Raw genomic sequence first — 8440 nt, 5'->3', positions numbered from 1 at the left:
TTTTAGGATAATCACTATTTACTGTCGTTACACACCACACCTTTTTTTGCTCCAGGTGATTCATTTAAAACACCACATATCTGAGGACATCAGTGCCTGAGGCCACGAAGAGTTCTACTGTTTGTCTACGATGTCTTAACAAACAAAGGTTAAAGACGCCTAAAGAAACTGACTGAAAGTGAATGTGTGTGCAAGTCAGAGAAGTTTAAACTGGCCAGTTTTATAAGAGGAAAGTTAGCTCTGATGCTGCAGACTCGTCTTTGACAGTATAATGTTAGAAAAGAGTTCAGCTCTGTTTGCTTTCTCTCTTCCTTCCTAGAGCACAGCAGCAGCACAACAATAGGACAGGGTGGTCTTTAGGAGGTAACAGATGGTGACTGTGTTGGATCCTATAAGTGTCACAAATGTTTGCCTTGGATTTATTTGTGCCCATTTCCCACTTCCTCCAAAATCAAGTTCATTCTTTGTTTTTATAGCTTCTACACCAGGGAAGGTTAAAGCTCCCAATGGCAGAATAATAGAATAACAATGCTTAAAAAAAAAAAAAAACGAACAAATTTGACCACCATGTTCAATGATCCCCTTCAGACTAATGAATACGCAACAGAAGTGGGCTAAAAAGCGGAATATTTGTGTTAATATAAGTCTTAAATAGTTATATCTTCCGACATCAATCACTTATAGAGTGTTTGGTCTGAAACACGGGTCTGTCAGTCACTCTGCTCTGCTGTAAGCCGAGGAGAAAACTTTCCTTGTATCCTACAACCTTTATCCAATGAGGAGAGAGAACGGCATAAAGGGGCGGTCCTCTGTGTGTGCAGCCAAGGGATGCGCGTGAATGTGGTGACGTAGGGACGAGGACCAATAGATCCATGACGAGGGCGGGGGCTGCTAACTCCATCGGCTGACAAGAAGTTAGCCAAAACGACCGGATCGCTTACTTCTGCTTTAACAAATTTTTTAATTTATCCAAAGAGGCTGTGAAGGACATTGTGAATATGGGAGGTTTGACCCCCCCCCCATACTGACAATGGTTTGCTAATATAAATAAATAACATCTAGTCTGTTTACATATCAGCAGTTGCTCTCAAAGATGGTCTCAGAGCGAGGGTCTCAAGGAGAAAGCATTAAAATATTCTCAGATGAGTGGACAAAGGGGGATAACAGATATAGCGATATAGAGCCAACAAACTGCACACACTGTATCTGATCTAGGGCCAGGAATCAACACACACAGTCAACTCGTAGAAAATCCTTAAAATCCTCAGTCATGATTTACCACCTGACAACCAGGTATGTGTGAACTGACTGGACGCAGTGATAGGCAGGTTTACCTCTGTGCTCCTGCACCTGGAGCCACTGTACATGCTTTATTAGATTAGATATACTTTATTGTCCCAAAGGCAATTTTGTGGTGTGGTGGTGATTTTTGTTATGGTATTTTGTCTTATTGATTTATGTAAAAAATTAAAAATTAAAAATAAAAATTGCAAAGTAAAATAACTTGTTACTTGTTACTTTGATTTGTGGGTGAGTCTTTAAACTCCAGATTCATAAGTCCTCCCAGTCTGTGTTATACATCACCACACAACCACACAGTGCAGCCCTGCTATCAGCAGAGTTGCACTTCTTGACAGCCTCAACACATTATAGCATAAGGATAATGGTGTTTGTACTGAGGAGAGGTCTCGCAACGTGTTTCATGTCTTTCTGAGTTTTATAAACAAAATGATGTTTCTGCCTGTAAGCAATCCAGGTTAAAAACATTTCTCTTTTCATGTGCTTATAGCTGAGCTCTTTTTAAGAACTTTAAACTTTATTTTCTTTTCTCTCTCTACCTTTTTATTCTTCTTTGCTCATGCTTTTAACTAAAAAAAAAAACTCATTTTCTAAAAAAAATGTTTGTTTTTATGCCGTTCTTTTTAAATGATTTGTCTTAATGTAAAGCACATTGAGTTGCTGCTATATAAATAAAAATGCCTTGCCTTGCCTTGCCTGAGCTAATATTATTCACACAAGTCTCCTCTTGTCCATTCAGCATTTCCAAGTGTGTAAACAAACCTGAGGGGAGACAACAAAAACATTTAGTCAATGACTGATTAAAGAGTGAGACATTGGGATTTTTACAGTTTGTTTGCCCAGACCAGTCACAATACCAGATGCTTATGGTCAGTCTGCATGTTTGTTGTCTCCATGTGAACTGTGTAATGATTAGCCTATCTTTAAATGATAGTTTTTAAAAGGGGGGATCATATGCTTTGGTTTCCTGCTGGAGGGGGGCAACAAGTTATGAAATGGCATCTTCAGAGTCATGGTTTGGAAATAGTTTGCTGAAAGGGGTGGCTGTTTGGGCCGGGTGAAATGCCTCTATTGTTTTGCCTACAGATCCTCTGTGTTTCTCAACTGCCTGTCACTCTGAAAAGAGGGTGTGTGGGAGAAGCCAGCCAAACTAATCCTCATTCTATCAGTCACAGCAATGACGGTGGCGAAATCCAGTGGGAGAGGAGGAACAAAAAGGAAAGATATTTAAGTATTACAACAAATGATCCCGATGAAAAGCGAAACGAATCTACAGTGTATCAAAGGCAAACACACACAAATAACGCCCTTTAAGCATCAAAGAGAACCAGATCTTGACAAAGGAATGGTTATACCTGAAACATCACTGGTGCTATCATTTGCCTGTAGAAGTCACATAATGGGTCAAATGGAAATCAGATGTGTGCACAATTTGCAAGTTTGCACAAAACAAAACCTACAGCTGAGGCCGATGTGAATGTCACAGATATTGGAGGAATATGGACAATTTGAAATCTGAATGATGATGAAAATACAATTTTAAAAAGTCAGAGGATCACCAGAGATAATATAATTCATACTGATGGAAGATCATGATGATGATCCATCCATCCCTTATCCCTTAGCCATGCAGGGTCAGTCTTCGGCCAATCCCAGCTGATATGTTGGTTGAGGGTACAGTACACCTGTAGAGATGAACAACACACAAACATTCACTTTTACACCTCACAAATCAACTTACCAATCTTCGGACTGTGGGAGGAAGCTGGAGAACCCGAAGCCCCTGGGAATCGATCCCAGAATCTTCTTGCTGACATGCGACAGTCCTAACCACTATACCACTCTGCCTTGGAAAACTGGAAAATAACAATAATGATAATAACTAGAAAATTTCCTTGCATACATTTTGAAAGTGACATGAGGGATGCTGCTGGGGGGAGATCGCTGTCAAGAATCAAACCCATGACATTAGGATCAAGAGTCAGATATTGTACAGACAGAGCTACTCTGACAGACACATGGTCATCTCTCTCTGAACCCTGACATTAAAGGGATAGTAGCATTTTTTAAAAGTGGGGTTGTATGATCTACAAATAGCCCCGAAGTACTTTAATTGCAGTAGAAGACTCTCTGCACTCCTCCCGTTAGCAACGCCAGCCCCTGCCCAGAGATTTACAACATACATTGTTGTGAATGGACCCAAAGAAATGGGCTGTTTTCGCGGCCTAGAAGAGGTTTTACGTGAAAAAAAATACACAGTTCCATTGTTCGCTATAATATAATTTTTTCCAGCCCTTCAAAGTGCAGGAATAACACAGTTTTTATTTGGACCTAACCAACTCACGTATCCCTCCGGCCCAGGGTTAGTGACCGCTGATCAGCAGTTAGGTTAGGTCCAAATAAAAACTGCGTTTTTCCTGCACTTTGAGGGGCTGGAAAAAATTATATTATAGCGAACAATGGAACTGTGTTTTTTTTTTTCAGGTAAAACCTCTTTTAGGCCACGAAAATAGGCCGTTTCTTTGGGTCCATTCACAACAATGTATGTTGTAAATCTCTGGGCAGGGCTATGGGCTGGGGTTGCTAACGGGAGGAGTGTAGAGGGTCTGCTACTGCAATTAAAGTACTTAGGGGCTATTTGTAGATCATACAACCCCACTTTAAAAAAATGCTACTATCCCTTTAAGGAGCTGTCAACCTGTTTGTGTCTGTGTGCGACATCAGAGCTATGAACGCCCGCCACATGCTGCCCCCATCCTGCCCCCCCCAAACAACACCACCATGGGATAACACACTGACTGTCCTACACACACATGCACCTGCACTTTCTCCAACTAACATGCAACCGGGCCCACTTTATTTTTTATTTTTTAATGTAATCTTATCTATTCTTATTTTTTTTTTATTTTTTTTTACTGCTGCTGTCTCTTCTTTAGAATTCTTGTCTTGTTTTAAATGTCTCCTTTTTTATTTTGCAAACAACATGACAGGGAGAACGGCTTCTCGCTTCCATGTTAAACAAAGGTTTTCCATTAAAGTGAAAACTGTGAAAACAACATAGTCAATCTGTCAACTGACTACTCTGAATCTGTATATGTGTGTGGCAAGGTGAAGAGGGCCCGGGTGGGGATTGAACCCACACCTCCCGGGTAAGAGTCATGCACGCTTGCCAGTCACCCAAAGGGACATCCCTTTGGCCAAGTAGCCAGGGCACATGATCAATTGGAGGTATAGTGACAGAAACCTCAACTATCACATGTGTATGTGTGTGCAAGTGTGTGTTAGTGTGTGCATGTTCCACATTGTGCTGCCAAATGTGTGAGAGCCTCCCTGCCCTCCAACACACTAGGTCAGAGAGTGAGGGGTGCAAATAGGAAACAGTGACAACACAGACCAATGTCTCAATCAGAAACAGAGTTGATAAAAATGTACAAGAGAACTTTTAAGCTGAAAACAAAATCTGTTCTCCTGATAGCGTCTGGTACCAAGACTAAGATCGAAAATGTCAAGTGGTTTTTGCTGGAGGATAAAATTTGAAAATGAGGTGTGTCGTGTCCCTGGTAGTACACATGGAGAGTGAGGTAAAGTCCTTTCAGATTTTAATGCGTCAGAGATGCAGGACACAGTAGCTAAGGTGTGTGTGTGAGGTATGTAATTTAGTCAAAGGTCACATATCCCTTCCCATCAACACTTACAATATAGGTTTCCTCACTCACGTCATCTGATCGTGCGAGCCAATAGCGAGCGATGGACACGATGGCTGCCCGTCAGGAAGCATGTTTCAGTGTTCAACTCATAATTATAAAATGATCATCAGCCATCAACATTTTCTACAGTAGCACAACTCTTCATGCTGTATCAACGCATCCTGTTGGCTGTATGTTGTCTTTTTGCTGTTGGGTCTTTGAAATTCCAGTGTAACAATAAATAACAAAAACTTAATCTAAATGGGACTTTTCAAAAAGTACAACGTTTTTTACAACAAAACTGAAATGTTGCCTAACTGTCAACATTTTGCTATACCTGCTGAAACTTATACTTTGTAACTTTATGTCTGTCTATTTATCTGTCTGGCTAAAACACCTGTGAGTCTGTGTCTGTGCTTAGAGGTTGCATTAGTGATCTTACATTCAGATTAAATGTACCTCTCAAACTCAGGCCTACAACTTCAATATCCTAACTGTGATCACAGACTTCATATAAATGTATGGGAGAAAGTGGTCAGTAATATCAGTGAGATAAACTGCAGAGATATCAGAGGAGTCTCTAATTGATGAATTGGTCTCAGCTGTGGCTCTGGTCTGACGCTCAGAGGTTGCCACAGTAACTTGAGGGGTTAGCATGACGTTAGACTGACCTCAGGAGGAAGAGGCAGGTTAAAAAAAGGGTAAAATATCTGAAATGGAGGGAAGTTAAATAATTTTAAAATCAGTCCTAGGATAAACAGGCGCCGGAGCGATGTGGACATACAGAGGTAGAGCAGAGGGAGGCGTGAAGGCAGAAAAAGTCAAGGAGATCCTGCAGCTGAACCTGAGCTGCCACTCCCAGAAACACAAAGCCACAACTACACAGAGGAATGAGAATCTGTAACTGTTCATGCATGATCCCCATGAAACCTGACAGAGCCTGACAAGTCTTTACAAAGAAGAAGAGGAAGAAGAAGGGTAACAGCCCCTGCTATCTATTACTTTCAACTTGTTCCATCAAATTTGTACTTTTGTCAATCTTGTCAACATCCGTGTTAACCTCAGCAGAGAGTAAAGCTGACTTTCCCTCCACAATTCGTATTTTGGAGGATGTTTTTCTATGTGGTCTGTGTCTCTGCGGCTGGCATATTTCTTTAATAGTTGTATCTGCTGCACAGAGGCATCCCAACAAAGGTCTCTAAGAGGAAAATGGTGCAACGCTCCCTCTGGGTGTGGCAAAGCACAGTCTGAACATTTCACATGGCTGCAGACCAAGCAGCTGAACTGACAAAATTATCACTCGGAGCTGCTTTTCTTGCCACATTAAGGGTTTTTCCCTTGCAGCGCCAAAATGCAGATGACTTTCATTACTCAGCTGACCATCAGATGAAGGAAGGATGGCCTGCTCTGCTGCAAAGTCTGGACTTCAGGTTGCACTCATCCAAGAGTAAAAATGGGTGATTCCTCCTCCTCACAAAATTACGAGGGAGTTGCCCAAACAAGGAGAGGAGGTAGAGGAGAAGGAGGGCAGGCCCCGAGCTGTGGTTTGAGGTTATCCTGAGTCATGAAGGAACCTCCTCTTCTTCCCCTTCTTCTTCTTCTGGAAAAACTGACAGTGCAGAGCCGCATGAAGACAAATCCATCCTGCCAGTCATTTTTCCAAAGACGGCTTCAGTGCAGAGGGGGAAAACTGTTTTTATGAGTCATATGAAAAGAAGTTATATCATAGTGTGTCCTGCTGTTCACAGTGTCACAAGGTGTTTTCTGTGTTTCCAGGCTAAAACTGGACGTGTCCAACACTTTTTCAAGTTCAAGATGCACTTTGTTAATTTTTTTGATTTCCCTTTTTTTCCACTTATCAAATGCCAAAATTTAATTTAAAAATAATTGCAGATGCATGACCGAGCTCTTTGGATTTTTGTGTGTTTGTTTGTGCATGTCTGCTCACCAGTGTTGTTGTTACTCAGAGTCATGTGAAATGTCACTACGGCCACACCCAGAAGCCAGACGACCATCATTCCTTCTGCCACCACAGCAAAGCTTCCTACAAGTTCAAACACATCACGGCATGTAGGCTACAACAGGACTGCAGGTACAATCATGTTGTTTTGTTGTTTTTCAGTTACATGTAACATCTTTATCTATCCAAGATTTAAATGGCAACAATGAAATGTAGGAAAAAATGGAGGTATTTAAAAAGTACAACGCTCGCTACTGACACCATGCGGTGGGAATACAGAACTGCAGTTTCAAAGAAACACAGGACTAAACGAGTATGAAAAGAAAATAGAAGTTTATTGAGAATTCTGAATCCTGCTCACCCTTCCACAGTAGCAGAAAGACAACAACAACAGAAACATTAGTTAAAATCTGGACACATAAATACCGTTTCTCTTGTATCATAGAATCAGAAAAGAACAATCTATTCCAGTCACACAAAAGTAAGGAGGAGAAGAAGGAGGTGGTGAAAGGGAGGGGGGGGAGGGGGGCAACTGACGATCTGCCCCACTGTTTCAGAAACAAAAAAGGTTAACGGCTGGTGATCTGTCTCTAAAACTGAACAGAAAAACGATGAGACTGTGGAGAGACACCAGGACGATGGATTAGTGAGCTGAAGGATTCAGATTGTCTAAATTCCTCTTTCTCTGAGTCTCCTGTTTGATCTTTACAGGGAGGACAGTTGGACAGTTAGATGAGAATACCGATATCACTTATATATATGTCTTGTCTGTTAAATGTTAAGCTACAACCAGCAGCCGGTTAGCTTCACATAAGCCTAGGATTTGCATCAACATTGGAAACAGGGCAACTTCCTGGACACAACTACCAAATGCAGAAGCCCATCGACACCTGTAAAACTCAAGACTGAAAACTAATTCAGTTCAGTGTAAAAAAAAAAACCCAACTTCACTGTTACAAAGTTTATTATATTTCACTAACAAATGTGCTCATCATTATCACTAATCAGCTGAAGAACAATAAAGTCTCCTGAGGAGTTGAATAAAGTTTTATCTGTTATGTGCTGCCCTTAACTTGGAACAGTAACATTCCAGAACACTGGTTGCCGAGCAACTATTAACTGCTCGACTCCTGTAAAACTCATTTGTTCAGTGTAGAAACAACTTCTTGTGGTTGTTTAGTTAGTTAATATAGTTAATTTTTTACTTTTACGAGTATTGTTGTTACTAATGAGCTAAAAGGACAAATAAAATGTTTTTCTGGAGGTTATATGAGGTTATGTGCTGCCCTGAATTGGACCAGTAAAATCCCGGAACACTAGTTGCCTAGCAACAGTTAATTGCTTTAGCTCCTGTCAACATCAGTTGAACTCATCTTGTGGTTATTGTATTAGTTAATAAGTTATTATTACTAATGAGCTGAAGGAAGTTTTATCTCATATGTTGTGTCCTCACTGGCTGGTTTTTTCTACACTTCGATTTTTGTACGGGTTAAAT

Source organism: Trachurus japonicus, chromosome 11, assembly GCF_045865225.1.
Source record: "Trachurus japonicus isolate A0001 chromosome 11, Traja_1.0".
Classification (NCBI taxonomy): domain Eukaryota; kingdom Metazoa; phylum Chordata; class Actinopteri; order Carangiformes; family Carangidae; genus Trachurus; species Trachurus japonicus.
This window is presented reverse-complemented; position numbering follows the sequence as displayed.